This window comes from Tasmannia lanceolata, unplaced genomic scaffold (genome assembly GCF_043159265.1).
Source record: "Tasmannia lanceolata isolate RefF3 unplaced genomic scaffold, GAP_Taslan_0.1 ptg000019l, whole genome shotgun sequence".
NCBI lineage: Eukaryota > Viridiplantae > Streptophyta > Magnoliopsida > Canellales > Winteraceae > Tasmannia > Tasmannia lanceolata.
In genome coordinates this window covers 10,998,401-11,004,400 of record NW_027518696.1, presented here as the reverse complement: position 1 = coordinate 11,004,400, position 6,000 = coordinate 10,998,401, and positions in this window count along the sequence as shown.

Below are 6,000 nucleotides of genomic sequence, written 5' to 3'. Positions count from 1 at the left end.
CAAAAAACAAGAAAAACCCTTTTATAAAATACTTGCACCTCGGCAAGGACACCATGTAAGGTTGAATTGCACTCATCCGATCTTTTTTTAAAGATATAGAGCATTTCAGATAAGGTCTGACTCATTTATGAATTGTCTAGACCTAGATCATGTTGACGTCGCATGGGCTGGGGCTGGGGCTGTGTGAGAAGCTCTTACTAATTGGGCCCCAACAAAATGGCATTGAAATGATCTGAATCATTTATCCATAGAAAATCACAGCCATGAAACAGTCCTAACCATTTCGAAGGATGCAATTTTGGGCCCTGTTGGGACTCAGGTAAGGCTCACCATTAAAAGTTAGCCATTAGGGGGGGGTGCCCAAGTCCTTATAAGCCCATCCACATCTATTCACTTTTTTGTTTGAACGGTCCTGATGATACTAAACCAGAGAGAAATTTTACTGTGGGCGTGAGGTCCAGTATTTTTTTACAAGTAGAGTGGTTGAAGTTATTTACCTTAAAGGGCGAACCGACTCATCTGAGCCCTTTACGTAGAGTGGCTGTTGGTGCACATGGACGAGATGCCACAAAAGAGAAAAAAAAAGGACACGCGGCAATCGTGGCAGACAAATTAAAAACGCCACGTGTCGTTTGTCCACGTGTTGTCTGCCAGCACGAAGGTTAGGGCACCGAGACGATAACTAAGTGATATTCGAGTGGGCCCACCGACTAGGACCTTGCTTATCAACATCTAATGGATAGAATTTGGGTGGGTATAGGCTATTTAACACGTTATAAATGAGAAGTTTAACTTAACTATTAAATACCTAATACCATGTTAATTTGTAGAGGAATGCTATTATCAAAAGCAAGGCTAACCGATTAAAGCGTTTAGATGAATCAAAATTAGGATCCCCTATGTCACACTGGTCGCACATTGTCCTAAATAGCGGGGGCACAAAAAATCATCCCCCTTTTTATTTGTTAGCCATAAATTATCTAAAGCAAGGTATATGCATCTTGTCTTAAGGAAACATAGTTGCATCAGCAGATGTTTCGTGTAGGCATTTGTAGAGATGCTAGTGTCTTAAAGAGTACCATTACTAGTAGCCTTTTTCGTAGAGACAGAAGATTCAAGAAAACCTAGAAGTTTCTAGAATAGTCCTAGCCATAATAGTCTAACATGTTTTAAGAGAGAGAGAGAGCGAGGGAGGGAGGGATGTCTGCTGCCAGAGCAACGTCGAGAAGCAGCGACGGTGAAGGAAGTTGCCACAAGTATTGATTTCTAAATAATGTCTCACGGAACAGATTTGAAAATCGGAATTTTTTGCACTGTTTTAACATATTTGGAAATTTTTATGATTTGATGAGTTCAAAATGTCGACTAGATCCAAATCTAAATCTTGTGGGTATCCAAACGTGGCCTAATTGTCAGGAAAGTGTGGAGAAATAAATTGAAAATAGAGAAGATACCGGGGAGAGAAGTGTTGGGAGGAGCAGAAGAGAATTAAAGAAGGTTATCTGAAAATGAAGGAAGAAAGCGGAGGATGAGAGAGAGAGAGTGAGAGAGAGTTCACCGGCATTTCAACGGTGGAAGTCATAGTTTAGTTGTCAATCTGTGGGTCCAACCTTAGTACCCACACAGGCTCTGTCCCGGTGCATATCGGGTTTTGTTTGCTTCCATGGTTTAGTTGTCTATCTGTGGGTCCGACCTTAGTACCCACACAGGCTCTCTCCCGGTGGATATCGGGGTTTGTTTGGAGAGATTTCGGGTCAAGGTGACGCTAGCCAGAGGGGGAGGGGGAGGGAGAGAGAGAGATCCTAGCTACAAATTTTGGGTTCCACGTCATCCAATATGGAAAATAGGTCAGACGAAGTGCCGAACAAAGACGACAAGTAACGCAACAGAAGAGCCAAAAAAAAAGCCCTTTCCACGGCAAATACATCAACTGAACAGAGCCTAAAGAGTTGGGCTATGAAAAGACAACCCCCAAATTGATCAGCGTTGTTGGCTTAATTGAATTGGCTCTTCAAAGAACTCTCTATCCACCTACAACATCTGCATATAGCAGCTTATCAAAAGTATCTTGCCTTTCAAGAACTTTGCAAGCAAAAGCACCCGTACGTACATGATTTTTCTCTATTTCTGCTGGGTCTTTTAACTCAAATTTGATACAGCATTTTGGGAATATTTTTCAAGAAGATCGTGGTTGGAATCCACCAAGATCTAAATGGGAACATAAGCTTTACCAACGGCCTCATCAAATAAATGAAAGGATTATCACTGCAATTTACTTTTATTTTTTCTTATTGAAGCTCCTAAATTTGCAACCATGGAGTAAATTCAAACCAGAGAAGTTCTTTCAGTTAATTTCAGGACACACTCTGAACCCGGGATTGATGAACCTGTATACAGCACTTGCATGCGAATTCACTGATATGTAGCATCACCATGGTTTCATCCCAAAACTTAAAGCTTTACCAACTAAGGAAATTAAGATTCCTCGATAATTAATGCATGTTTCATAGTTTAACATTTTAACTGTTGTGCAGATGTCTTGTATTCTCGCAGTGAATGATCACCATGACAGACTAGTGATTAATCACCATGACAGACTAACATGTGTGACGTTTATGCGAGTGAGCTTATTAATCTTTTTTTTTTTTAAATATGATTAGTTTCATTAATATTTAGATAGCATTCGGGACCAGCAGTCCCAGCCTGCAACAGAAGATATTAACATATGATGGCAAGGGCATGCCCAAAGCCAAATCAGAGTAAACAAAAAGTGAATTACAGTCCTTACAACTATTCCATAAACTGCCCATAATCAAATCTTCGATGACTGGTTAATGCTATGAATACTAATTTTCCTCCCAAAGACTTACAGATAAACTACCACTAGCTGAATTGTGAATAAAAGCTTCCAACTTAGATACAGACCTCCAAAAAGATATAGCAATGGTACTTAAACCAGATAAAGCCCAGGCGAAAGAACGAATCTCTCAAGCCATAGCTATAAGATATCTGTGCCAAACGAGAAATTCCGATTGCTATTCCCTTAAAAATTGTCTATGGGTCCAATCTTCCCCTTTCCACCCCAAGGGTCCTTTTCTTTTGACCTCCTCATTTTCTTTCCCCCTTTTCCTCTTTTTTTTCCCCCTCTTCGGGCCGGAAGGCTTTTATACAGGGTTGTTACCCTCGGCCCCCTTAACCTCCTTCTCCATTTCAACCTCTTTTCTTTCTATCAAATTCCTAATTGCCATAGAGTGAAATAATTTTTTTGTAGCATCCGAATCTTCATCAAAACCTATTCTAAAAACATCGCCTACTGCTAATAATTCATCCATTTCCTTACGGGGAACATCAAAATCTTCTTCCGAGTCCAGAGATTCCAATAGAGTTGAGTTTGCCTCCTGCATTTCTTCCACATTGCCTATCCGGTTCCGGATCTCGAGACTGACTTCCCTGTCAAGAGTGTCCCTTAATTCCTGAGACACACCTTCAGGGGGAATCAACATTTTTTTCTAGTCGTTCTATCTCCGCCGCCTTATTCATCTCCCAACGCTGTCGACGAGCCTGGCGCTCATCAGCTAGGGCCTTCTGGAAAAAATCCATCTTATAAATCTGAACAAAGACTTCCTTTGGTCTGATTTGCCTGTCATTAAAAGAAATCTTTCTCTGTTATCCAAGACTTCCCTCTTAAACTGCTTCCATTGCTGTTTCAGAATTTTCATCGAGACTTCCTTAGGTCTCGGACACTCTTCTGATGCCAGTTGTTCATCATATTCTAGGTCTCGGAGAAGCTGTAGGTCACCCACGTCAAATGAGGCCACCTCCCACATCCTTAGAAAAGAAGAGGGAGAAGAAGCCAATGAAGGGATAGGAGGTCTAAACTTAAAAGCTAAAGATAGATTTTTGGAGTCCTCACTCTTGCGGAAACCCAAAAGGTTCCGTTTAAAGAGAGACAAGCCACCCTTTGAAGCAGATAGATATTTTTTCTCGATCAACGCCCCCCGCCCTTTATGACATAAATCTGTATTTTTGAGCCAAGAGTCAGAAGTTAATACACCAGTCTCTTCCAACCGACTATTAGTTTCCTTCGAAACATATTTCGAAGCTGAAAAGTTTTTATGGATTTTAAAGAAGCGTGTTTTGATCTTGACAGCCTTTTCAACTGACACAGGTTGAAAGCTACCGTCAAATATATCCTTTCACGAACCTTTCCCCATACAAATGCTCGATTTAGCTTTTAAAGACTTCTGACCAAATCTTTCTTTTGATATGACCAAATCCCTTTCAATGATGGGATTGGACTTTGCACGGCTTCCGGCTGGATGGCCATTCCCGATGATGCAGAAAATTCAAAATCAGGGATAGGTGGAACCAACGGCTGCTTTCCTTTTAAAATGACCAAATTGCCCCGTAGAGACTACCGGAGAAGGCCCATTCACCGGCAATTCCACTACCGGAGGGGAGCCTACGGGAACCCCACCCTCTGAAACCACCGGAAGAGAGTCAATCGGGACCACCACCTCCTTTAAGGCCTTTAATGGTTCCTCCACCATCCTAACACCAATGGGATAAATCATAGAGTCTACCATAATATTTATGAAGGATGGCAAGTAGTTCCATAAATGCGTTAAAACTTTAATAGAAGCAAATTCCATACAATGGTCATGGGTACCCGACAATTGGGAATCCAAGATCTGAAAGAAATACTGGCCTGGAATTTCCACAGTAGAAAGGTACCAGGCATGAAGGGGTATGTTAGAGAAACTCAGTTTTACTGTCCTTGCACCAGTATTTAGAATTGGAGACCATGGCTAGAGGGAAACAAGATAGCCTCCTAAAGCATCACCCCCTTTTCGAAGAATAGAAGTGGCTTGACTCTGGGATTCAAAGGAGAAAAGCACAAAGAGAGGACTCAGACAAAATGGTTTGCTAAGCTGTGGCAAGTCTCATTGTCTCTTAGCCCAGAACCAAAGCTCCTCCCCGAGGACTCTATTCCTCAAAGTACCTATCAAGCAACTTTTTAGAACCTTCTTTCAGTCATTGACCAATTCGATAGGTATAGATATTACTGGATTACCTTCCTTGGAAGGCTCAGGGAAGATATTGTAAGGCATCTTTGGAATCCATATCTTGCCAGAGTTTACTTTTGTTCCAGTATTGGGCTTCGGCTCCAAGCACTTCCTACAGATGTTTCGCAGGCCAAAATTATAGTAATTACATTTCCAATCACTGACACTATATTGTAGATCATTCCTTCTAACATTTACGCTGCCATTTTTTAACTCCAACCTCCTATTCATCGAACCCAAGTCCTCCTGGCTCCCAAGAGATCTGGAATAGGGTCTGTGGGGAGCCCATGGAAGCTCTGTAATCTTCCCTTGACTAAGGAAAATCAGAGATCTTTGGCAGCAGCTTTTGGAGATATTAAGAGTATAGAAAGCTTCTTGAGCTGAGTATCCACAATCCATAAGATCTAGATAGGACGGGGATACCCATTCTAGATTACAATCGCAAATGCACCGATCAGAAAAGTTTAGCCCAGCCGGAAACTGAGTTCGTTGTCCGTAATTGGCATGCCGACGGTTAAAAAAATCCCAGACAGACATAGCATCGCGAAAATACCCTCCACCCAGATTGGAATTTATAGTGATCTTATTAATCTAAAACTTTCCATGGGGAAAATTTTAATTTTCAGTTTTGCGCTAAAGGATATTTCTGTAATTTCTTGATGTATTGGCATTAATATATGTCATGTATTTGGAGAGGGAGTCTAGACTCACAGGCGCCCTTGCAAAACAATAGGGCAAAGGGCGCCCTATTGGTCAAATCACATTTAAGATGGCATCTTAAATGTGATTTGACCAATGGGGGCGCCCTTTGCTCCCTTTTTTGCGAGGGCGCCTGTGAATCTAGCAACCTCGTATTTGGATTACGAGAAGCGAAGTTTTTGCACATTTTTCTTAGCCAAGAGGAAAGGAGATTTTTGTAACCCTAACTAAAATA